Source organism: Mobula birostris, chromosome 2 (assembly GCF_030028105.1).
Source record: "Mobula birostris isolate sMobBir1 chromosome 2, sMobBir1.hap1, whole genome shotgun sequence".
Classification (NCBI taxonomy): domain Eukaryota; kingdom Metazoa; phylum Chordata; class Chondrichthyes; order Myliobatiformes; family Myliobatidae; genus Mobula; species Mobula birostris.
The window spans coordinates 78,786,004-78,813,384 of record NC_092371.1 but is presented as its reverse complement, the minus strand read 5'-3'; the positions used below and the strand labels follow the sequence as shown (position 1 = coordinate 78,813,384).

At 42.8% G+C, this 27,381-nt stretch overlaps 1 pseudogene; it reads left to right on the top strand.

Annotated features, from left to right (window-relative positions):
• Nucleotides 1-25,819, top strand: part of LOC140210631 (deoxynucleoside triphosphate triphosphohydrolase SAMHD1-like) — a 91,920-nt pseudogene extending 66,101 nt beyond the window's left edge.
• The last annotated feature ends 1,562 nt before the right edge of the window (nt 25,820-27,381 follow it).

Genomic DNA, 27,381 nt, shown 5'->3' with positions numbered 1-27,381 from the left:
TCATGAGGAGGCTGTGGGACAACAGTACTGACACGATTCTAAACATGTTCATCCATTAGGATCACGGAAGCAATGGTGTTGGCAGATCCACATATCCTGATCAGCGGCTCGGGTGGGAACCAGTATACAATGTCAACAGCCATTAATGACATGAGGCTTACATTAAACTCACAGGTGAGTACTCCTGTCCTTATGTCTGACCAGAATTTACTCTTTAATCCTGAATGTTCACTTCACAGGACAAGGCCATCCAGCCATTGCTACCTATTTGTGAGTGCCCACCAATAAATCCCACTGCCCTGGTCTTTCCCCTGTTGTCCTTCATTCTTTCGCTGTTTATTTGAAGATCAAACTCTGTTTTGCAGGTGTTTCTGGGCTAGCCTTGTCATTACTCTAGCCTGCTGCATTTTGTTATAAAATAGCACCCCGTATTCTATCTGGGTCATCTTCAACCTGGCACATGAAAATGGAATTCTCAAACTCCCAGTAACTGCACCCGCTCTGCTCTTTTTCCCCTTTGTTCTTTCCTCTCTTCAGGCTAAAGGCAGCAACTGGTGAAACAGTTTTATACTCAGGAAGGGGAGATGGTCAGCATCATGATGGTGTAGCTGTCATTTTGAAGAAAGACATTGAGAAGTGCTTGCCGGAGTGGAAATCAATCAACAGTAGAATGATGAGAGTCAGGCTGAGAGGGAAGGTAGTGAACATGACTGTGATCCAGTGCTATGCTCAGACTAATGATAGTGGTATTGAAGAAAAGGACGGCTTCTATGAACAGCTGCAATTGGAAGTAGAGTTAACACCATGCCATGGAATAATCGTCATCATGGGAGATCTAAACACCAAAGTGGGGAATAACTGGGGCCTGTAATGTGCTGTAGATTTCTATGTTCTATGTTCTATCAACTTGCACTTCACAAGGGACATGGGCACCATGGATATGAAACGATGAATAACAATGGTGAAAGACTGTTAAAATTCTGTGCCATGAACAATCTGGTCAAAGTAGGGACCCTCTTTCCACACCATGAAATCCATAAACTGACATGGTGCTCACCCAGCAGACGCGACAACAACCAGATTGATCAAGGGCCCACTCCAAGATGGCACTGGTGTACATTGGCGACACTCAGCGGGCTGCAGGAAATTGTACTTGTTCTCCTCTTAAACATACTCCTTTTGAACCACTCTTACTGCATCTGCAGAATATAAATTTCCTCTTAACAGCAGACAATGAAATTAGAATTAGAATTAGACTATGCAGACACACGGTCCTCTTTTATTGTCATTTAGTAATGCATGCATTAAGAAATGATACAATATTTCCTCCAGTGTGATATCACAAAACACAGGACAGACTAAGACTGAAAAAACTGACAAAACCACACAATTATAACATATAGTTACAACAGTGCAACAATACCATAACTTGATGAAGAAGTCCATGAGCACAGTAAAAAGTTCAAAGTCTCTCAAATGTTCCACATCTCACGCAGACGGGGGAAGGAAGAAAATCTCTCCCTGTCATGCCCGACCACAATCCGTCTCTGAATCATCCGAAAACTTCGAGCCTCCGATCAGCTCTCCGACACTGAGTACTGAGCGCCATCTCTGTCCAAACGATTTGACCTCAATCTCGGTTGCCAACAGCAGGCAAAGCCAGGGATTTTTAGGCCTTCCCTCCGGAAGATTCCCAACCACGCAGTAAAGACAGCAGCGAACGAGCGTTTCAGAAATTTCTCCGGATGTTCCTCTGTGCTTTCACGTCCGTCTCCATCAAATCAGAATTATCCACAGCCCCTATTTAACGGATACGATATCATTGATCATCAATGATCTTCAGATCACACGTTCAACAATTGAATACGGACCGGTTCAGCGTGGCGCCTTTGAGGGTCAACGGCATGGCTGAAAGCACAGCAGGAGAGATTGAATTCAAACCAGGCTGAAGTGCAGGAGGGTAAGGCATCCTCTGCCCACCATCTTGTTGGCGAACGTGCAGTCGCTGGAAAATAAGACTGACAATCTCAGGACAAGGCTACTGTCTCAGAGGGAGATAAGGCAGGTCTCAGTTGTTGTTGCACTGAAACTTGGTTAAATGTAGACACACCTGACACAGTGGTACGACGGGAAGGTTTTACAATTTTCAGAATAGATCTGAGAAGGAAAAAGGCGGCAGTGTAAGCTTTTCAGTCAATTCTCTTAAGTAGATCGACGTTGGGGTTATTTCAACTTCTTGTCTCCTGAATGAGGACAATTAATGACTAAATGTAGACCATTCTACATGGAGATCTCCTCCGTGATCCTGACTGCAGTTTACATACCACCAGCGGCTGATTATCAGCAAACATTTGTGAAACTGCATGAAGCTGTCTGTGAACAAGAAAGGACCATCCTGATGCATTGTAAATGATAGTCAGTGACTTTAACCAGGTCTGTTTGAAGGGAGATCTGCCCAATTATCACTTGCATGTGATCTGTTGCACCAGAGGTCCCAACGCACTAGACTACTGCTACACTACGATGCAGAAAGCCCATTGTTTGTTCCGGAGACCACATTTTGGCAAGTGGGATCATTTGGCTGCACTTCCACTACCTGAATACAGATAGAGACTAAAGAGGAAGACTCCAGACATCAAGACAAGTAAGAGGTGGTTTCGGGAGGCAGAGGAATGGCCACAGGATTGCCTTGAGTCAGCGGACTGGGCCGTGTTCAAGAACTCATCTGAGGTGCTGAGTGACTTTGCCAGAGTCATTACAAACTTTATTAAAACAGCAATGGATGAGTGTGTCCCCACAAAATCCTTCAGGGCTTTCGCCAATCAGAAACCCTGGATGAACAATGAAATCTGGAATATTCTGAGAGCCGGATTAAAGGCATTCAAGTTTGGAGATCAAGAATGCTACAAATGATGTAGGTATGATCTCCGGAAAGCTGTCTCTCAGGCGACGTGGAGATTCCAGACTAGACTGGAATCAAGGAGGGATGTTCAACAGCTGTGACAGGGTTTGAATGCCATAACCTCCTACAAAGTTAAATCTTGTGACATAGGGGACAGCAGAACTTCACTTCCTGATAAGCTCAATGCCAAACAGTCATCATTTCATCCAATGAGCCTCTGGAAGATCCTCTGTATTTTCTGGCCAAGAAGGTTCTCCAACCATGCTCTTCTCTTTCAGTGTCATCAAAAGGAATTGGCCACAATCATCATGAGGAAACATTGGAGATGGATTTGGCACAAGATGATAAGAGAGGCCAACTCCATCACCAAAACAGTACTTCATTGGACCCCTGAAGGGTGGAGGAAACACAAGACACCAAAGACAACTTGATGCCACATCACTGAGGCGGAAATGAGGACCCTGAATTACACTTGGCGCACAGTAGAGAACATGGCCATGGACAGACAGAGATTGTGGATTTTCTTTGCTGCCCTAAACACCAGCTGGGTAACAGGCGGTAGCTACAAAATAAAACAAATTATACACAATCAACCCGGTCATAGTATTGGTAAATGTGGTGACTGGGCTTCTGTCAGCTGCTTCAAGAACCGAATGGTTGAAGAACAGTGGCTGTTCCGGAACTTCACTACGTACACATCACTGCACCTTCTGATTACTCCTCCACGCAGAAGGCAGTGAGACTTCCCTTCAAACAAGTGACGAAAGTAAGAATCCAGAGTAACAGAAGACCATTTGGTCCATCGAACATTCTCTACTATTGAAGACCATGGCAAAAATTCTATCTCTGCAGCATCTCTGTATTCCTTGATTCCCTTACAAAAGTCCACTGTGGGCAATGTACTCAGAGGATGGGTGATGTAATGGTTGGTCTCAGAGTCTGTAGTCTAAAACTATAACATTGAGAGATTTTAAGCAGAAAACTGTACATCACTAATCACTTTTCTAAATTAATGCAAAATCATCCCTTTTGTTTGGAAAAGTACAAACTCCCTGGACGCAGAACTCGGAGTGGACTGTTAACAACAGGACGTCCAGTCTCCTGGCATTCAGGATGAGTTAGTAAATTGGATTTTACATTGGCTTCATAGGTGAACCCTGAGAGTAGTTTGTAGATTGTTGTCTCGCTAACTGGAGGCCTGTGACTAGTGTGGCGTAGGGATCGGTGCTGAGTCCATTGTTGTTTGTCATCTATATGACGGCATTCCGCAGTTCAGCTCATTTAGAGGATGATAAGTAATATTTTGATTTCTGTACTGCTACTCTTGCTGCTATTGAGATTTGTTTTTCCTTTTGTGATGTGTTTGTGCTAGTTCCAGTAGTGTTTACTTGTGGCCTTGCACATGTGTGTCATCTCATTGGTTTAAAAATATATATGTGAAACCTTCATCTGAACCAGGAAAAAGCACATAATAAATTTTTAAATAATTTTAAGAATTATAAAATGAATCTCAATAGCAGTAAGTAATAGCAATGTAGAAATCAAAATAATACTTACCATCCTCTAAATGAGCTGATCTGTGGAATGTCGACAGACTAAGTTTAATTCTGACTCAACATACTCTGACTCTCTCAATGTACTGTTCCCTATCGCAACACTGGCCACCAGCCGTGGTCTAGCCTTGGACAAAACACTCAGCTCTTGCACCAAACAGGTGCCCCTTTTATACCCATCAAAACCCCTTACACTGGTACTTTTACATGCATGTGATACCTGCACCATGAATTCAGCTTCCAGTGAAAGTCATGTTTTCACCATCTTCCACTGTTATGGCTGTACACGTGTACTCCCCTAATTTTCTCAAACTTTGCTGTCAACTGGGTCTCTTGTACTCTCCTAAATAATCTCACTGAAAATTAGCACCATTCTGTCTTTCAGACTTCCGTTTTCTTTTAGTGTATACCAAGTAGGAATCACATTGAACTTTTTCCTATGGTACAGGAACGGGCCAAAGTGACTCAACAGAATAACAGTTTGGCATGTACAGGATAGGCCTGGGTCTGTGTCGTATTGCTCTATAACTGTATAACTCCATTGCTAATCAGTACGAATCACACATTTATCTTCCTAATTCGCTTTAAGTCAACCAGAAAACAAAAGTTTGTTAGATCAGTGCAATTACATGTTGTTACAATGTTTGTTTTTGATCTTGTATTTTGTTTTTACAGACAGTATCTTTGAACAGATTCTGAATTCCTCTGAACCTGAGCTGGAAGAGGCACGGACAATCCTGAAAAACATCATAAACCGCAGATTGTACAAATGTATTTGGCAGACACAGGCTAAAGAAAGGAGAACAATTACACGGGTAATTATTACTTTGGCTGGTAGACTCTGCCACAACTCTCTATATTACTCCCACAACCAGAAGGCAGTGAACCTTCCCTTGAAACAAGCTGATAATGGAAGAGACAGGTGTAATAGTAGTCCTTTTAGCCCTTTGAGGCTCTCTGCTATTCAACGTTATAGCTGTTCTACCTCAGCATCATGTTCCTGCACCATTCCAACGCCCTTGATTCAAGCCTGCTCTCCCATTTTGTCACGGCTGATGCATTTCTCTCAATTTCCTGCCTTCTCCCATATCCCTTCAGGCACTGACAAATCTGCCCCAAATATACCCCAATGACTTGGTGTTCACAGCCGCATGTGGCAATAAGTTCCACATATTCACCACACTCTGGCTAAAGAAATACCTCTTTATCACCGCTCTCAATGGACGTACCTCTATTCTGGTCTTAGATTCCCACACCAGATGAAACATCCTCTCCAAACCTATTCTGCGCAGACCTTTTAACATTTGTTAGGTTTCACTGAGGTCTCCCCTCATTCTCTGAATTCCAATGATTTTTGGCCCAGAGTCATCAAACGCTCCTCATATGACAAGCCTTTCAATCTCGGAATTATTTTTGTGAACCTCCATTGAAACCTCTCCAATGACAGCACATCCTTTCTTAGATAAGGGGATTAAAACTGCTCACAGTACTCCAAATGAGGCCTCACCAGCACCCTATACAGCCTTAACATTACATTCTTGCTTTTATGTTATAATCCTCTCCAAATGAATGATAACATTGCATTTGCCTTCCTCACCACCAACTTAACCTGCAAATTCACCTTCTGGGAATCCTGCAGGAGGACACCCAAGTCCTTTTGCACCTCAGATTTTAGAATTTTCTCTTCATTTTGAAAAGAGTCTACACTTTTAGTTCTTCTACTAAAGTGCATGACCATACCCTTCCCAACGTTGTATTTCATGTACCGTTTCTATGTCCATTCTCCCAATCTGTCTAAGTCCTTCTGTGGCCTCTCTGCTTCCTCAAACTACCTGCCCCTCCACCTATCTTTATATTGTCGCAAACCTGGCCACAAAGCCATTAATTCTCTCATCCAAATTATTGATGTATAATGTAAAAAGTGCAGTCTCAACACACACCCCATGGAACACCACTTGTCACCGGCAGCAAACCAGAAAAGGCTCAGTTTATTCCCACTCTTTGCCTCCTGCCAATTAGCCAATGCTCTATCCATGGTAATGTATTTCCTGTAATACAACGGACTTTTAACTTGATAAGCAGCCTCACTTGTCAAAACCCTGTGAAAATCCTAGTAGATAACATACTCCGATTCTCATTTGTCTATCCTGCTTGTTATTTCTTCAAAGAATTCCACCAAATTTATCAGGCAAAATTTTCCCTGAAGGGAACCATGCCTGCTACACCTTATTTTAACATGTGCCTCCAAGAAGCAGAAACCACATCCTTAACAATCAATTCCAACATTTTCCCAACCACTGAGATCAAACTAACTGGCCTGTAATTTACTTCCTTCTGCCTCTTCTCCCCTCTTGAAGAGTGGAGTGACATTTGCAGCTTTCCAGTCCTCCGTAACCATGCCACAGTCCATCGATTCTTGAAAGATCAATACTAATGCCTCTACAATCTGTTCAGCCACCTCCATCAGAACCCTGGAGTGTACACCATCTGGTCTACGTGACTTATCTACCTTCAGACCTTTCAGTTTCTCCAGCACCTTCTCCCTAGTAATGGCAACTTCACACACTTCTGTCCCCAACTCTCTCAAACTTCCTAAATGCTGCTCCTGTCTTCCACAGTGAAGACTGATGCAAAATACTTATTCAGTTCATTGGCCATTTCATTGTCCCCCATTTACTACTTCCCCAGCATAATTTTCTAGCAGTCCAATACCTACTATCCCCTCCCTTTTACACTTTATATATCAGAAGAAACTTTTGGTGTCATCTTTCATATTATTGGCAAGCGTAACTTCATATTCTATCTTTTCCTTCTTCATTACTTTTTTAGTTGCCTTCTGTTGGTTTATGAAAGATTCTCAATCCTCTCACTTCCCACTAATTTTTGCTGTATTAGATGCTCTCTCTTTGACTTTTATGTTGGCTTGGACTTCCCTTGTCAGCCAGGGTTGCATCATCCTGCCTTTAGAATACTACTTCCAGCTGAACTAAAGTCAGTGACAATTGTGTCATACGCATCCAGATTTAAAGATGAATCCCTGAATACAGTCCAGTCTACCGATTCAAAGCAGTCCTACAACCGCTCCTGTGTTTCCCTTGTCCATACCTTCTGGGTCCTCACTACTGGTGCTGCAGTCTTCAGTCTCTGCCTGTATTCAGGGGGTAGAAGTACAGCCAGGTGATCAGACTTTCCATAGTGAGGGCATGGAAGAGCACGGAGGGCATTCTTGATGATGGTGTAACAATGGTCCAGTGTGTTGTTTCCTCCGGTACTACAAGTGATTTGCTGATGGTAATTATTTAGTGAGTTAAAATCTCCCAAAATGATGATGAAGACATCAATTTCTGCTGTTTCGTGCATGTTGATCCCATTGCTCAGATCATCCAAAGCCTGTTTGACATTGATTGAGGTGGAAAGTACACTGGTTCCAAAATGATCTCAGAAATTTCCTGCAGCAGGTAAATTGGAAGGCACTTAATTGCGAGATATTCCAGGTCTGGTGAGCAAATTTGGGACAGCACTGGTACATTTGTGCACCAAGAGGAGTTGATCATGAGGCACACAGCTCCAACCCTGCTTTTGAGACATCAATAGTCCTATCCTGACCGTGTATAGTAAACCTGTCAATCTGAATCACTACATCCGGCTAATGTTCTCTGATATAGCACCCTAGTGCTGAGACCTTCAGTTTTATTCACTAGAGACTGTAGGTTTGCCAGCAAGACAGTTGGTATTAGGAGACTACAAATGCATTTCCTTAAATGCACTTGTATTCTTGACCTGCAGCTATTTTTCCAACATGGAATCCAATTTCATAGGGACGAACAGAGGCCCAGCTACTGTAACTTATTGATTAGCATTGTGGGAATGATGGTGTAAAATGCTGAGCTATAGTCAATGAACAGCACCTTGACATAGGCGTTCATATTGTCCAGGTGAACTAAGGCTGTATGAAAAGTCATTGAGATTGCATCTGCTGTAGACCTATTGTGGCAATAGGCAAATTGCAGTGGGTCCAGGTTTTTGCTGAGGCAGGAATTGATTCTGGCCACGATCAACCTCTCAAAGAATTTCATCACACTAGATGTGAGTGCTACTGTGCGATAGTCATTAAGGCAGATCACACTACTCTTCTTGACACTGGTATAATTGTCACCTTTTTGAAGTAGCTGGGAACTTGCGACCATAGCAGAGAGAGGTTGAAAATTTCCTTGATTACTCCCGCGAGCTGGTTGGCACAAGTTTTCAGAATCTTACCAGGTACTCCATCGGGACCTTCTGCCTTGTGAGAGTTTATCCTCCTTAAAGACAGTCTAGCATCGGCCTCTGAGACAGAGATCACAGGGTTACCGGGTGTTGCAGAGGTTTTCACAGCTGTAGTTATATTATCCCTTTCCAAGCGGGCATAGAAGGCTTTGAGCTCACCTAGTAGTGAAGCATCATTGCCATTCATGCTGTTGGGTTTCACTTTGTAGGAAGTAGTGTCATGCAAACCCTGCCAGGGTTGACATGCATCAGATGTCACCTCCAACCTTGCTCAGAATTGTCTCTTTGCTCTTGAATTCACCCTCTACAAACCATACCTAGCTTTCTTGTACAGAGCTGTGTCACCAGATTTGAATGCTACAGATCTATCCCTCAGTGGACGACATACCTCGTGGTTCATCCATAGATTTGGTTTAGGAATGTACAGCCAGTTTTCACAGGCACACACTCATCCACACAGGTTTTCATGAAGCCAGTAACAACTGCAGCATACTCATCCAGATTCGAAGATGAATCCCTGAATACGGTCCAGTCCACCGATTCAAGGTAGTCCTGTAAGCGTCCCTTGTCGACATCTTCTTGGTCCTCACTACTGGTGCTACAGTCTTTAGTCTCTGCCTATACTCAGGGAGTAATACAACTAGGTGATCAGACTTTCCGGAGTGAGGGCGTGGAATATCACGGTAGGCATTCTTGATGCTGGTGTAACAGTGGTCCAGTGTGTTGTTTCCTCTGGTACTACAAGTGATTTGCTGATGGTAAATATTTAGTGAACTTTTCAAGCCGGCCTGGTTAAAATACCCCAAAATGATGGTGAAGGCATTAGGGTGTTCTGTTTCATGTATGTTGATCCCATTGCTCAGATCATCTAAAACCTGCTTGACATTGGCCTGAGGTAGAACGTATACCACTAACAAAACGATCACAGAAATCTTCTGTGGCAGGTAAATTGGAAGGCACCTAATTGCGAGATATTCCAGATCTGGTGAGCAGAATTGGGACAGCACTGTACGTTTGTACACCAAGAGAAGTTGATCATGAGGCACACACCTCCACCCCTGTTTTTGAGACATCAATAGTCCTGTCATGACAGTGTATCGTAAACCTGACAACCTGAATCGCTGCATCCAGTATGGAAGGGGTTAACCAGGATTCTTGGAAGCAAAGGATGCATGAGATCCTAATGTCCCTCTGATACAGCACCCTAGCTCTGAGATCTTTGATTTTATTTACTGGAGACTGCATGTTTGCCAGCAAGATAGTTGATATTGTGAGCCTAAAGCTCCATTTTTTTTAATGCACTTGTATTCCTGACCTGCAGCCACGTTTCCAACATGGAATCCAGTGAGAAGTGCGACTACAATCAGCTTTGTTTCCATTGGTTTTAAGCAGTGACAGTTTATTCAATTGCATTGCAACATCTTTATTGACTGTACAGACCTTGGATGTATTTGTGATTCCCATCTGTATCAGGTTGAAATGGGAATATTTAATATCCATTGAGCTCTGGTGCTGCCCGAGATCGCCACTCAATAGGTGCCCCAGAAGTCCACACAGGCTGATCAGTTTTGGCCAGCTCCTCTCTCATAACTCCGCAATTCCTTTTATTCCACTGTAATACTGATATATGTGACATTAGCTTCTCCTTCTCAAATAGCAGGGTGAATTCTATCATATTGTGATCACTGGCTCCTAAGCATTCCTTTACCTTAAGCTCTCTAATCAAGTCCAATTCATTGCACAACACCCAATCCACAATAGCTGTTCCCCTTGTGGGCTCGACCATGAGCTGCTCTAAAAGGATGTCTTGTAGGCATTCTACATAATCACCTCTTGAAATCCAGCATCGGCTTGATTTTCCCAATCTATCTGCATATTGAAATCCCCCATGACTATCATAACTTTGCCCTTTTGGCATCCATTTTCTATTTCCGCTTGTAATTTGTAAACCACATCTTTGCTACTGTTTGGGGTCTTTTTACCTTTGCAGTTACTGAGCTTGACCCACAATGACTCTACACCTTTTGACCCTATGTCACTTCTTTCTAATGATGTGATTGCATTTTTTCCAATAAAGCCACCCAGTCCCTCTGCCTACCTATCTGTCCTTTCAATACAATGTGTATCCATCGACGTTACACTCACAGTAATGCCCACAGCGTCCTACATGCTAATCTGTAACTGTGCTACAGGTTCATCTATCTTATTCCATATATTGTGTGCATTAAATACAACAACTTCAGTCCTGTACTCATCACACTTCTCAATTTTGACTCGCCTTTACATTGCTAGTCATCCCATTGTCTGCAATTTTGCCGAATCTTCAGCCTGTCCATGCAGTTTCACTACACACTGCCTCTATTTGTTTACCAACTGCCCCGTCCTCAGCCCTATCTCTCCAGTTCTCAACATCTTGCCAAATTAGTCTAAATTCTCTGCAATAGCTCCAGCAAACCTGCCTGCAAGGATATTGGTCCCATTGGGTTCAGGTGCAACCCCATTCCTTTCGTACACAGCTTTCCTGCATCTATCCTGTGAGCTCCAGTCTGTGGATTTCAATAGAACCTCTTGTTCCTCTAACCTCAAATCCAAGTTTAGTCTGCTTAATTTCTCTGCCAACTCTGAAAGCATTCTTGTGCAGCTCTTCTACAGTGTCATGCATGTCCTTTTGCCAATTCAGGAGACCAAAGCTGGATCAGACTCCATGTGGGATTTCATTTGGGCCAAAGACAAATGCAACAACATGTGTCCACTGTCACTTATCCAGTACTCACTATGGTCTTAGAGAAAAGGTCAAATTTCCTTTTGCCTTTCCTAATTTCTTGCTCCACTTACACATTGGTCTTTACTGCCTTGTTACCCAATCTGACCCTGCTTATCCCTCAATATCCCTCGGGAAGAGGAGGAAAGAAATTCTGCAGCGTAACTGCAGAAAACTCGGAAGAAGGCTGAAAAGCAGGACCTCCAGGGTGGTTATCTCCAGTTTGCTTCCAGTTCCTCGTGCTGGTGAGGGCAAGAACAGGGAGATAGGGGATCTGAATGTGTGGCCGAGGAGCTGGTGCAGGAAGGAGGGATTTGAATCCTTAGACCACTGGGATCTGTTTTGGGGTGAGGATAAATTGTACAAAAGGGACCGGTTGCACCTTAACAGGCGGGGGACCAGCATTCTGGCAGGCAGGTTTGCCACTGCTACACGGGTGTGTTTAAACTAAGTAGTGCGGGAGAGGAGAGGAAATATAAGGATGGAGTTAAAGGGAAAGAGAAAATAAGGAAAGTTAAGAAAGGCAACAGAATTAACGGGGCAGAAAGCTCAGGAAGGGATCGGAGAGTATGGCCAAGTGCAATAGGAATTGATGTGAAAGGTGAGGGGAGTAATGGATCAAAAGTATTATATATGAATGCACCAAGTATAAGAAATAAAGTGGATGAGCTTGAGGCTCAGTTGGAAATCAGCAAGTATGATGTTGTAGGAATAATAGAGACATGGCTGCAAGAGGACCAGGGCTGGGAAATGAATATTCAAGGGTATACGTCCTATCGAAAGGACAGACAGGTGGGCAGGGGGGGTGGGGTGGCTCTGTTCGTGAGGAATGAAATTCAGTCCCTTGCAAGGGGGGACATAGAATCAGGAGATGTAAAGTCAGTATGGATAGAACTGAGAAATTGTAAGGGCAAAAAGGCCCTAATGGGAGTTGTCTACAGGCCACCAAACAGTAGCCTGGATATAGGGTGCAAGTTGAGTCAAGAGTTAAAATTGACATGTCGCAAAGGCAATGCTACGGTTGTTATGGGGGATTTCAACATGTAGGTAGACTGGAGGAATCAGGTTGGTACTGGACTCCAAAAAAGGGAGTTTGTGGAGTGCCTCTGAGATGGATTCTTAGAGCAGCTTGTACTGGAACCTACCAGGGAGAAGGCAATTCTGGATTTAGTGTTGTGTAATGAACCGGATTTGATAAGGGAACTCGAGATAAAGGAGCCATTAGGAAGTAGTGACTGTAATATTGATGTGACTCAGACACCGCTGTAGATTGAACAACCTCGTTTATTCACCAGACTTCCATTTTTTAAACCCTTTTTCTACGTCCTGACATCATACGCACTCTGACGCTACGAATACTCACACAATACATTACATCCCCCCCTCAAGATTTTTTTTTACAACACTGTGAATTACCAAAACAATGCCTCTAGGTATGCCCTTCTTACAGTGCAACAACTATGACATAAAAAAATCTTACCTTCTTGTACTGTATTCTGCATTGTATTTTACAATACTAACAGCAGTGTATTTTCTTTTACTAACATAGACTAATCAACCTTTTATTTCACACCTTGGAAATTATGACATGTGTGACTTTGCCTCAAACTGTATGTCTAGTCTCTGTATCTAGCTGGAAGTTTGACTTGTCTCCCAGCCCGTGTGTGATCCAACTGTGACTGTGCTTGACCTTCATCCGTGTCAGTCTCTCGAGTGGCCTCTGTGTCTTTGGGGTCGCATCACTCTTGGTGTCGTTTGTTTCCATGTCTGTATATGTGGAAATGTCCTGTGCACCTGTACATGGAAACTCCCTCTCTCCTGTCTTCAGCAGATGCTTCCTGTTCCTCCTGTAGACTCTTCCATCCGGCGTGCGAACTATGAAGGATCTTGGTTGCTGATGTCTGTTCACAACCACAGCTGGTTGCCAAGTGTCTCCTCTCTGTATTCTGACATTTTCACCTGTATGCAGATCTGGCAACTGTCTTGTATGTCTGTCACAGTAGCTCTTTTGCTTTATTCGCTCGCACTTTTGCTTGTCATGTACTTGAGCATTACCTTCAGGACTCAGTAGAGTTGTGCATGTTGGCAGTTTGGACTTCAGACGATGTCCCATCAACAGCTGCGCAGGAGAGATCCCCACACCCTCAATCGGTGTGTTGCGGTATTCAAGCAGAGCAATGTAAGGGTCACCGTTGCTGCTATGTGCCTTCTTGAGCATGTTCTTGACAGTTTGTACAGTTCTCTCTGCTTGTCCATTAGACTGAGCGTGCCCTGGACTGGAAGTAACATGTTGAAATTCCCAGCTTTCTGAGAACCCTCTGAACTCACCACTGACATATTGTGGACCATTGTCACTAATGACAATATCTGGAATACCATGTCTTGCGAATGTCGACTTCATTGCGGTAATGACACCTCGACTGGACGTGTCACTTAACTTGGTGATCTCTGGATATTTTTGAATAGTAGTCCACACAAAGCGGATGTTCTGCACCATTGTAGTGAAAGAGATCTGTGCCAATCTTCCCCCATGGTCTTGCTGGTAGTGGGTGGGGAAGCAGAGGCTCTCTCATCCTGCAGTATAACAGCTCCTATTCCTTCTGAACTGGCATCCACAGACATCATCACTGGTTTATTGACAATGCAGAGATGGAGGATGAAGATGATTGGACTCAAGATCTGATAATAAACAGGAGGAAAGTGACATTTAAGCTTGACACTGGGGCAAAGTGCAATGTAATGTCGGCAGAAACATTCAACTCACTGGACATCAGAGGAAGACTGGAAAAACCCACCTGCAAGCTTGTTGCATATTTTGGCCACAAGACAGCGCCACTGGTCAAAAAAGCACTCACCTGTGAATACAAGGGTCAAAAACACAAGATCGAGTTTGAAATAGTACAGCAACATGTTTCAGCAATACTGGGCAAAGCAACGTGCACAAAGCTAGGCCTGGTGAAGCGAATCTATGGTGTTGAAAAAGAAAATGACATTCTCAAAGACTTTGATGACTTGTTTTCTGGATTAGGATTTTTACCAGGGAAACACCATATCCAGATTGATCCAACTATTGCACCAGTCGTGCACGCCCCGAGAAAGATTCCAGTAGCTCTCAGGGATCAAGTAGTGGAGGAGCTACACAGAATGGAACAGATGGGAGTCATAACAAGACAAATGGAACCAACCGACTGGGTGAATAGTATGGTGACAGTGGTCACAGAAAAAAAAGACAAGGATTTGCATGCATCCACAAGATCTCAACCAAGCCATCAAAAGAGAGCACTATCCGCTGCTCGCAGTTGAAGAGGTTGTCTCCCGCATGCCTAATGCAAAATACTTTTCAGTATTAGACGCAAATCAAGGTTTCTGGCAGATCAAGCTGGATGAACAAAGTTCCAAATTATGTACTTTCAACACGCCCATAGGGAGATATCATTTCCTGCGTCTACCCTTTGGGATTTCTTCTGCATCAGAGGTATTCCAGAGATCCGTGGCACAGATGATTGAAGACCTGGACGGGGTGGTCAACATCATTGATGAGTTGCTGATATGGGGTGACACAATTGAGGAACATGATCAGAGACTGAGGAAGCTCCTGGAGAGAGCACGTGAGTACAACCTAAAACTGAACAAAAGTAAATGTAAGATCAGAACTACAGAGATCAAATACACAGGTCATGTGCTCAGTGCTGATGGGCTAAAACCAGATGATGAAAAGGTCGGAGCTGTGGTACAGCTACCGCCACCTGAAGACAAGTAAGAACTATTGAGGTTCATGGGCAGGATACAGTATCTTGCCAAATTCATTCACAACTTATCAGAGGTCAGCACTCCACTCCGAAAGATACTAGAGAGCAACACTGAATGGCATTGGGAAGACAAACAAAAGAAAAGTTTTGACACATTGAAGCAGTTGGTTACCAATGCACCAGTACTCAAGGAACGGGAAACATCTGCTGAAGACAGGCGAGTGTGAGTTTCCATGCACAGATGGACAGGACATTTCTACATATACAGACATGGAAACAAACGACATCAAGAGTGATGCGACCCCAAAGACACAGAGGCCACTCGAGAGACTGACGCGGATGAAGGTCAAGCACAGTCACAGTTGGATCACACACGGGCTGGGAGACAAGTCAAACTTCCAGCTAGATACAGAGACTAGACATATAGTTTGAGGCAAAGTCACACATGTCACAAGTTCCAAGGTGTGAAATAAAAGGTTGATTAGTCCATGTTAGTAAAAGAAAATACACTGCTGTTAGTATTGTAAAATACAATGCAGAATACAGTACAAGAAGGTAAGTTCTTTCTCGGTTCGCAGTAATCTTGAAACTTTTTTTCCAATACTTCAATTTTTTTCTTGCTCATCATCTAGGAAGACAAACGTGTTGCAAACTTTTATTGCCTCTTCTCCTGCTACGTGCAGAAACGTAGCACACTGCACTTTCTCTGTCTTTTCAGCTAGGCTGCTCGCGTTGCATAACAGCTCAAACTTCTGGATCCATATTTTCCAGTTTTCAGCAAGATTACCTTGTAGGCTTAAACTTGATGGTGGCTGTAACTGTGACATCTTTTACGTGTCTTCTCTTCCTTTTTATTTTTCGCGTTTTCTTCTGACACCATGTAATATTGATGTGACTCGGACACCGCTGTAGATTGAACAACCTCGTTTATTCACCAGACTTCCATTTTTTAAACCCTTTTTCCATGTCCTGACGTCATACGCACTCTGACGCTACGAATACTCACACAATACATTACAGTGACCGTGATATTATGAGTTTTAATCTACAATTTGAGAGGGAGAAGGGAAAATCGGAAGTGCCGGTTTTGCAGTTGAACAAAGGGGACTATGGACCCATGAGGGAGGAGCTGGCCAAAGGTGACTGGAAAGATAACCTAGCAGGGATGACAGTGGAACAACAATGGCAGGTATTTCTGGGAATAATACAGAAGGTGCAGGATCAGTTCATTCCAAAGAGGAAGGAAGATTCTAAGGGGAGTAAGGGGCGACCGTGGCTGACAAGGGAAGTCAAGGACAGTATAAAAATAAAAGAGAAGTATAACATAGCAAAGATGAGCCAGAAGCCAGAGGATTGGGAAACTTTTAAAAAGCAACAGAGGATAACTAAAAAGGCAATACAGGGAGAAAAGATGAGATACGAAGGCAAGCTAGCCAAGAATATAAAGGAGGATAATAAAAGCTTCTTTAGGTATGTGAAGAGGAAAAAATTAGTTAAGACCAAAGTTGAGCCCTTGAAGACAGAAATGGGTGAATTTATTATGGGAAACAAGGAAATGGCAGACGAGTTGAACAGGTAATTTGGATCTGTCTTCACTCAGGAAGACACAAACAATCTCCCAGATGTAATAGTGGCCGGAGGACCTAGGGTAACAGAGGAACTGAAGGAGATTCACATTAGGCAGAAAATGGTGTTGGATAGACTGATGGGACTGAAGGCTGAAAAATCCCCAGGGCCTGATAGTCTGCACCCTGGGGTACTTAAGGATGTGGCTCTAGAAATCGTGGACGCATTGGTAATTATTTTCCAATATTCTATATATTCAGGATCAGTTCCTGAGGACTGGAGGGTAGCTAATGTTATCCCACTTTTTAAGAAAGGAGGATGAAAGAAAACAGGGAATTATAGCCCAGTTAGCCTGACATCAGTGGTGGGGAAGATGCTGGAGTCAATTATAAAGGATGAAATAGCGGCACATTTGGATCGCAGTAACAGGATCAGTCCGAGTCAGCATGGATTTACGAAGGGGAAATCATGCTTGACTAACCTCCTGGAATTTTTTGAGGATGTAACTATGAAAGTGGAGAAGAAAAAGCCAGTGGATGTAGTGTACCTGGACTTTCAGAAAGCCTTTGATAAAGTCCCACATAGGAGATTAGTGGGCAGAATTAGAGCACATGGTATTGGGGGTAGGGTGCTGACATGGATAGAAAATCAGTTGGCAGACAGGAAACAAAGAGTAGGGATTAATGGGTCCTTTTCAGAATGGCAGGCGGTGGCTAGTGGGGTACCTCAAGGCTCGGTGCTGGGACCGCAGCTTTTTACTATATACATTAATGATTTAGATGAAGGGATTAAAAGTAACATTAGCAAATTTGCAGATGACACAAAGCTGGGTGGCAATGTGAAATGTGCGGAGGATGTTGAGATAATGCAGGATGACTTGGACAGGTTGGGTGAGTGGGCAGATGCATGGCAGATGCAGTTTAATGTGGATAAATGTGAGGTTATTCACTTTGGTGTCAAGAACAGGAAGGCAGATTACTATTTGAATGGTGTCAAGTTAGGTAAAGAGGAAGTACAATGAGGTCTAGGTGTCCTTGTTCATCAGTCACTGAAAGTAAGCATGCAGGTACAGTAGGCAGTGAAGAAAACTAATGGCATGTTGGCCTTCATAACAAGGGGACTTCAATATAGGAGCAAAGAAGTCATTCTGCGGTTGTACAGGGCCCTGGTGAGACCACATCTGGAGTATTGTATACAGTTTTGGTCTCCAAATTTAAGGAAGGACATTCTTGCTATTAAGGGAGTACAGCAGAGGTTCACGAGGTTAATGCCCGGGATGGTGGGATTGTCATATGTTGAAAGATGGGAGCGACTGGGCTTGTATACATTGGAATTTAGAAGGATGAGAGGGGATTTGATGGAAACATATAAGATTATTAAGGGATTGGACTCGCTAGAGGCAGGAAACATGTTTCCAATGTTGGGGGAGTCCAGAACCAGAGGGCACAATTTGAGAATAAGGGGTAGGCCATTCAGAACAAAGTTGAGGAAAAACTTTTTCACCCAGAGTGTTGTGGATCTGTGGAATGCTCTGCCTCAGAAGGCAGTGGTGGCCAATTCTCTTGATGCTTTCAAGACAGAGTTAGATAGAGCTCTTAATGATAGCAGAATCAAGGGATATGGGGAGAAAGCAGGAACGGGGTACTGATTGTGGATGATCACAGTGAATGGTGGTGCTGGCTCGAAGAGCCAAATGGCCTACTCCTGCATCTATTGTCTATTGTCTAATATGTGTTGCATATAACACAGCTAAATCAGCCTCTATTCTAATGTATACTGATGTGGTATCAGACGCATGGGATGTTTGGCTTGCGTTTGCAATACGTGCTGTATGTGCGTTAGACACACTCTCCTCAGGGCGTACATCATCCTGTAACTCATCAGCTGTATCCATGGTTACAGACTGTTCTTTGACTTTGTAAATATTTTCATTTTCCCCAGGGAACTGACCTTCCACATCACATATATGTTTAATTACTCTCCGTGTTGCCTTCCAGGTTACTGCTTCCAGCTGAACTCATCTTGTCCCAGACAAAACAATGGCAGTTTCAATTCAGCTTTTCAACACACTGAAGGGTCAAACACTTCAGGAAAACACTATAGAGCTTTTCACTCCAACCTAGTCAGACACAGCAACACTGACCATTCAATGCTTTGTTTCAAATCCAAAATACACAACATGAATCAACAAGCTGCTCCAAGCTGTGGTGCTTCTAATTTCTCAGCATATCCAAAAGCTGATGTTCATTTAGTATAACTACTAGAAAAGTTTTGCTGACAGAAAAGTAGTGACAAAAATAATCCAAAATCAAAACAGAACATTTGCCTCTTACCTGCGACCATATGGACTGTTATACTTGGGTGATGTGCCCACTGCTCCACTGATTGCTCCAGAAGTCGAACCTTTCATTTGATCCTCTATTAGCAATTAGCAAACATGTAACTAGGCATTCTGTCTGTCTAGGTACCATATCCGATGCGGACTTTGGTGACCATGGTTTTCCATATAGACCTATCCTTCGTTTTTTGGATGACTTCCATTTCCTCGATGTGTAGCCACCTGGCTATGCTTTTGATGTACATAAGCCGAGGTCTTCCTCTAGGTTTGCTCCCCTCAATCTTTCCAGAGAGTATGAGTTTTTCTAGTTCATCTTTCCACATGATGTGTCCTAGGAATCTGAGTTGTCTTTCTCTTATTGTTGGTATGAGTGATCGAACTGCTTGGGCTCTTCTGAGAACTTCTTCATTTGAGGTGCGTGTGGTCCATGATATTTTTAATATTCTCCTGTAGAACCATAATTCAGCTGCTTCTAGTTTCTTTTCCATTGCTGGGGAAATGGTCCAGCATTCACTTCCATAAGTCAGGATAGAATAAATGTAGCACTGCAGTATTCTGTTTTTAGTGTACATGCTCATCTTTCTGTCTGTTAATATGGTCTTCATTTTTTGGAAAGTTTCTTTCGCCATTGCTATTCTGTATTCGATATCTGTGTCGCACATGCTATTGCTTGTTATTAGGCTGCCAAGATATCTGAATTTGTTGACTTGTTTGATGTTTGTATTTCCGATCTTGATCACACATTGTGGGATGTTTGTCTTTCTGGAGATGACCATGCTTTCTGTCTTCTTGGTGTTGATTGAGAGGCCTCTGCGATTACTTTCTGCTGCCACTGTAGTGAGTAGTTCTTGAAGTTTTGTTTCTGATTCAGCTATTAGTACAATGTCGTCAGCATATCTGATGTTATTTATATTATGGCCTCCAATTGTGAATCCTTTGATGTCTTTAATACTTCTCAAGATATTTTCACTACACAGGTTGAATAAGTCTGGCGAAAAGACGCAACCTTGCCTGACTCCTCTCACGATATTCACATACTCACTTACTTTTTCTTTTCTGATGGATGCTGTCTGGTCCCAGTGTAAGTTTCTTAAGAAACATATATCTTTCCCATCTATGTCAAGATCTTGAAGCATTTCCAGGAGATCTTGCTGTCTGAGAGTGTCAAAAGTTTATGTATAGTCGATGAAACATAGGTAGATGTCCTTTTGTACCTGGATTGCTCGTTCACAGATCATCCGTAGCATGAAAATTGCATTTCTGGTTCCAGTGTTTTCCACAAAGCCGCATTTTTCTTTACTGATTTCTGATTTTATACAGCATCTTGCTCTCATCATGATTAAAACATAGAAAATAGAATATAGAACAGTACAGCACAGTACAGGCCCTTCGGCCCACGATGTTGTGCCGACCTTTAAACCCTGCCTCCCATGTAACCCCCCACCTTAAATTCCTCCATACTACTCTGAGAATAATTTTTGCCACGTGGCTCATCGGGCTTATTGTACGATGTAACTCACATTCTGTTGCTCCCTCTTTCTTTGATGATGAACACTGATTTACTTCAATCATCAGGTATCTCCCCATGATCATAGGTTTCATTTGCTATTTCTGTTATTTTCCCTATTCCAAAATCTTCTAAGGCCAGTATCATTTCAACAACGATGTTGTCTGGACCAGTTGCTCTGTTATGTTTTGTTTTATTTACGGCTGCTCAAATTTCTGATTTTAGAATGCTATGTCCTTCAAGATTCTTCTTTATGTTCGGTTTTCTCTCTTTGGTCTTCAAAAAGTTCTTTTATATATTCTGTCCATCTGTTTAGGATTTCCTCTTTGCTCATAATTAAGCTGTCGTCTTTTGCCTTGATGCATCCACTTGCTGAGCAAGGTAATTTCCCCGTTAGTTCTTTAATCTTACTGTGCATCAACTTTGTTCCAGAGTTATGGGTTTGTTGCATTTCTATCTCTGAGCATTTCTCATTTAGCCATCTGTTTTTAGCTTCTCTGCATTTTCTTTTTATTGTCTTATCAGGTTGTTTGTATTCTTCGCTGTCTCTTGGTTTGATGGTCTGTTTTTGTTGCATCAATTGTATTATAACTTCAATTTTCCACTTCTTCTTACTTTTCCGATCTTTTCGTGGGATGGTTTCTTTTGCAGCTACAGCCATGGATTCCTTCAGTATGTCCCAGGAAGATTTGCCTCCTTCATCCTGCAGCAATTGAAAACGATTTTTCACCTTGATTGTGTATTCTGTTTTCAGATGAGGGTTGTTTTGTAGTTGTTGATAATCCAGTGGTTCTGATCTTTTTGGTTTCTTTAATTTTCTCATCTTTATTTCATTTTGCAAATGACTGGTATGTGGTCGCTTCCACAGTCTGCTCTAGGGTAGCTTTTAGACTGACTTATCGAGTTTTTGAATCTGTTATTGATTGTTATGTAGTCGATTTGATTTTTGCTGTTCCCATCTGGGCTTCTGCATGTCCATTTCCTTCTTGGATGTTGTTTAAACCAAGTGTTGGTGATTATCTGATTGTTTGTTTTACACCATGATGTCAGCTTTTCTAAGCATTATTGAGCGTTATCTCGGAAGTCAGCAAATAATATGAGCTGCATCAGTCCCAAGCTATAAACTGCAATGAAATAAACAAGAATATGCAACTTAGTCCCTTCGATTTACCCCACCCCCACTCATGTAGCCAGTTACCATCATAAACATAATAAACCCCACAGCAGAGAAGTACAAAGCAGAGAGAGAACAGATACATTGCTCCTACAATAATTTTTGAACAGATTTTCTGAAATGCTTCATTTTTTTCAATCTCTCTCTGTTATACGTTTATTAAAGTAAGCAATTGCAACTCCTTTTCTAACAAGTATCATTAGCCCCTCACTGACAGCCGGTGGACTCAGCAATGAGAAAACCACCTACCTCAAACTCCGTATATCTAGGGTTGGTATGACTTGGGCCCCACCAAAACTGGGAAGTTGGGATGTCTGAGCCATGGAACCCTGATCTGTGTGAATACCGTGCAAATACCGCCCCCATGCAATTAGCTGTTGACAAGAAAGAACAGATGATGCACTGCATACAGTTATAAAGAAAGTATATTTACAAATGTCAGCTTTATCAAACAATCAGCAGGGAAAAGAAAAGAAAAAAAGTTAAAAAAGGCCGATTGCAGTTAACCCAGTCCAATTGTGCACATCCATTGGAGCTCATCTTGAAGTTGTTTTTAACTCACATGCTGGACCACGGTCTGCGTGAAAGCACACACCATCTTCGGCATGTCACTCAAAATTCATCTTGAACAAATGGGCTCCCCCACGGGGGTATTGGTCCTTCCTCCTTGAAGCCTTTCATCTGAACAAAGCACCTTGTGCAACAGGGATGGTATCCTCAATCATCTTCCCTCCATCTTCTCCCAGCTCTCACCAAAAATACCTCAACCCACACCACAGTGTCCATCACAAAAACCTCTCCATGCAGTGTTCTCTAGAACCTTCTCCCAATCCCGCCATCCTGATTGGCTGACACAACATTCCTAGGTGAATAACATAGCCTTTTATCTTTAGTTCAAGCCCAAACATGCTAAAAGCAGAACAGATTGCTCTTACAGAACAGCTAAAATGAAATAACTACAGCATCGTAAAAATCTTAACCAGGGTTTTACACGATGAATGCACGAAAATAAGCAACAGGACTCATTATATTTCCTTGGGAATAAAAGTCCATAATTATTGTTACTAATTCATCAATCATTGATAATCTCTGCTCAAAATTATAATGGCATTCGAGGGAATTTGGGCATATGCTCTCAAAAGCACTTGCTCTCCTAGACGGTCATTTGTAACATTACAATCTCTGTAAGCGTTGACTGTCACAGACTGCGGTCACTGTTCTATTTTACATTGGATTTTATTTGTACCTTTACAAATTTAATCAAACTCACTTGAAATGTTCTCTCTCCATCAGGAGGAGATTGATGATCTGAAGACTAAAGTGGCTGCAGCTGTTGCTTCAGAACCTGGGAACATTCAATTCAAGGCAGAAGATCTCATTGTAAATGTGAGTACTGGCTCGTTAATGATGGAGAGGAGAGTTCTCCATACATCTGGCAGATTGTGCCATTATGGAGCCAAGCCCTTCAGCCAGTCATCAGGTACCCATTTACCTCATCCTACCCTCACCTATTTTATTCTCCATATGTTCCTATTGACTCAGTACAGATTCCAGCACTCACCTGCACACCAAGGGTACATTACAGTGGTCACTTAATCTACAAATGTGCACAGTTTGGGATTTTGGTGAAAATCTGAGACCCTGAGGAATTCCCCTTGGTTACAGGGAGAGCATGCAAACTCCACATAGACAGTCCCTGAGGTCAGGATTAAACCCGGGTTACTGACTCTGTGGCAATCACCAAACACCTGTGTACACATCTCATTTGAATCTTCCCTTATTTCCATCAAATCCTCCCAGATCCTATCACTTACCCGCACTGTAGCTGTAATTTACCACAGACATTTAACCCATATGTCATTGGCACGTGGGGGGAACTGGTGCACCTCAGGGAAATTTGCGTGTTCACAGGGAAATTGTGTAATCTCTGTACAGGAGTTCGGGATTGAGCCTGCGCTGTGGAACTAAGAGACTGCACTTCTATTAACAGAGTAACTTTCATAATCGATGGGCTTGTGACCAATGTGATAAAAAATACAGTTTGTTTTATTTTGTGGCTGTCTACAAGAGAGTAATTTGTTTTTGACCGTGAATAAATATAACTAAAATTTCTCACACTAGGTTATTCCAATGAACTACGGGATGAAAGAGAAAAACCCCATTAATAATGTTCGATTCTACTGCAAGGATAACCCCAACAAGGCCTTCTCAATCAAAAAAGAGCAGGTAACCTCCCGAGCATCAGAGGTATAAACACATGTGGCTGCTGAAGCAGCGTGTGAACTTGTTTCCTTCCAGCCTTGCACCGGCCACTGCTGGGGGTGTGACCTGGTCTCATTGTGGGCTTTCCAGTCTTTTCAGTCTGCTTCCCAGCCATCATAGTCTCTGGAGATCTTGGCCGTCTCACTGGGATCCAGCTTTGAACTTGGTGTGTCTCCATCTGAACCTTGCTCCACTGCTCTAGGAAGCTTATTGTGGTCAGTTGTCATAACAGGATAGTTTGGACAGGCTTAACGTGCATTTCCTGGACTTTATAAATGTGAGAGGAGAATCGTATGAAACATACGATGTTTTCTTTTTGAAACTGTAGAACTAGGTGTTCAGTTTTTAAAAATAGATGGTTGCTTGTTTAAGAGGTGAGGCAAAGCCTTTTCTCTCAGTGATCATGCATCCTTGGAACTTTTTTCTTTGAAGCAGAGAACTTGAGTATTTTTAAGACAAAGGCATGATAAACTAGTGGGTGGTCACTCTGGGTAGTCAAGATTGTAGATTGGAAGTTACAACAGATTAGTCGTGATCTTACTGGAAGGTGCAATAGGCTCGAGGGACTGTGTGGCCAACAACCTCGTATGTTTGTATATCTCCTCGTGGTTGTGGGTATTAATCTTCTCTCTCTCTGGTGCCCACCCAGGTATCTCAGATACTACCAGAGAAGTTTTCAGAGCAGCTGATCCAAGTATACTGCAAGAAGACCAACGAGGAGACTGTGCAAGCTGCAGGGAGACACTTTGTCGAATGGTGTAGTAGGAATGGCTTACCTCCACCATGGGTAAGAAGAGGCAGTTGTCTCAGTGTTACTGTAATGGTTTCTGCAAAGTTGTTCGATAAAATTATGATGCGAATCGATATGGGAAATGGAAGCAGGCTTTCTAGATTGGGTGAGATTAGAACAAGAGGCTGTGGGTTAAGGGAGAAAGGCAAAATGTCTCAGAAGCTCATGATGGGGAGCTTCTTCACACAGAGGGAGATGAGAGTGTGGAATGAGTGGTCAGCAGAAGTGATTCAGGTTTAGTTTCAACACTTAAGAGAAACTAGGTTAGGTATATGGACGGGAGGGGTATATGGGGTGATAGTCCGGGCACAGCTCAGTGAGACTAGACAGATCAATAGTTTGGGATGGACTGGATGGGCCAAAGGGCCTGTTTCTGTGCTGTAATGTCATGTGACTATCATGGGCATACATACCCTGCATACAGATGCCACAAAATTAGCTTTTTGCTGCTCTCTGCCTCCTGCCCAATGGCAACGACAGGAAGAGGGATGAGGTGCTGAGTGATCTCACTGTCCTGAGACATTGCCTCTTGCAGATGCTCTCAATCCTTTCTCCGTTTGGCTGCTATACTCTGGAAATATTAGTGTTGGTTTTCGCCTGCTGTGGGTGTGTGAGCTTCTCCAGTCATAGTTTGATGTTTGTAATGCAAGGAGACTGTGGAAATGTCTCCTTTCCTTCCTCAGAAATAATGGCAAGGAGAAGATGGGTGGGAGGGGTTTGCAACCTGAGGGGGTGGAAGGGGCTTTCGTTGAAAGGTGAGATCAGTGTGGATTTGGAGGATGTGTGGCAGTGCAAGGAAATTGTTTTTCTTAAGCCCTTTTCAAGTTTAAATAACATGAAGTGATTTTCTTTTCTCTTCGGAATGGTGGATAATCATTGCATGTTTGTATCTACCTGCAGGATAGTGATGATATTGACCCTGCGCCGGTGTCGGAACAAGCCCAGGAGTGACGATCAATCACATCGTCAGGCGTGGAGCGATAAAGCTGTCTAAGTAGAAAGAGAATGTTGTAGCTCTTCAAGTAGGAAGAGTGGGGAATTTCTTGTGCATCATGTAATTGTTTTATTTCTCATCCTTGTTGGTTTAATCTCGTAGTTTCCTTGGTTATTTTCTGATTCCCAGTTAACAGAGCGCTTGCTTCGATGGTGAAAAGAAATCTTCGTGCGAAGAAATTCAAATCTAAGTGACTTAGGAGCAGGGTAGTTGAGAAGACTTGATTTCTTTGTTAACACAATAACTTATTGATTGATTGCTCCCTGTTCCAGTTGGTAGCTAACCTCAGACTGTAAACCATGTAGTTTGTGTCACCATGCAGAACGTTGCAGAGTGTGGAACACAACATTCACAGTAAACATACCTTTAGTTCACACACCCCCCAGCTTTCTGCAGGGATCGCTCCATCTGCGATTCCCTTCTCCATTCTCCCTTCCCACTAATTTCCCTCCAGGCACACAACCCTGCAAACAACCTAAAGGCTGCCTTTACCTCCATTCACCTCCTCCTTCAATTCAGGGCCCTAAATGGTTCTTCCAGGTGAGGCAACACTTCACCTGTAAATCAGGTGCGTTGTCTATTGTATACGGTGCTCCCGATGAGGCCTCCTCTACATTGGTAAGTCCCATCATAAATTGGGGGACCGCTTCGTCAAACACCTCCGCACTGTCCGCCACAAGCAGGACTTCCTGGTGGCCAAACTTCTTAATTCTGATTCCCATTCCTGTTCCGACACCTTGTATTCCCCACACCTTGTTGAGCCAAGGTGAGGCCGCCGTCAGGGTGGAGGAGCTACACCTTCCATCCCTTCTGGGAGTTGAGGCGACATTTTGCTTTTGCACTTTTTAATAATTGTCAGCGGAATCACTTGCTTTTGAACGTCCTTAGGATACTTTTATCTTGTGAAAAGGCAGCTGGATTTGCACTATAGAAATCAGTGCATTAAAACATATTTTACGCAAATTCCTTGCCTATATGTGTGGGGTTAAAAGTTATGATTTGTGGCTTTTATTAACTTTAAACCTGTTAAAATTCAAGGCAAGCTTAGTTTCTCCTCCCACTTTGTTGGCCACTTAATGTTCAATCACTGCAGGGTGAGAATGGACCAGTGTTTCCAGGTTTCATTGTAGAACAGTATGGATTTCTGACCAATAATGGAGAGCTTTATGCAATGTTTTATATGAGGGATATAAGCATCATGATGTGATATCATTTGTAGACTCAAATAGGAACACTGTAGCTTCATTCCCAGCTCTGAAATACAAGCTTATCCGATTCTTCACTCTTCATGACATGGGGAATTTTGTTCAGATATCACAAACATCTCATCCTTGCTGAAATAGAAACTAGTCAACATTGGAAGCCAAATTTTCAAAGACTGCACAGTTATTACTCAATCTGGGTGGTTAGTGTCCAAGGGCGTAAGTGAGAAGATTCTAGGTAAGGTCAGTCCTTTGTACTGAATGGAGTTTTCATGTAGTGTAAACTGGTGCATGCAGACACTGGTTACTTATCGCAA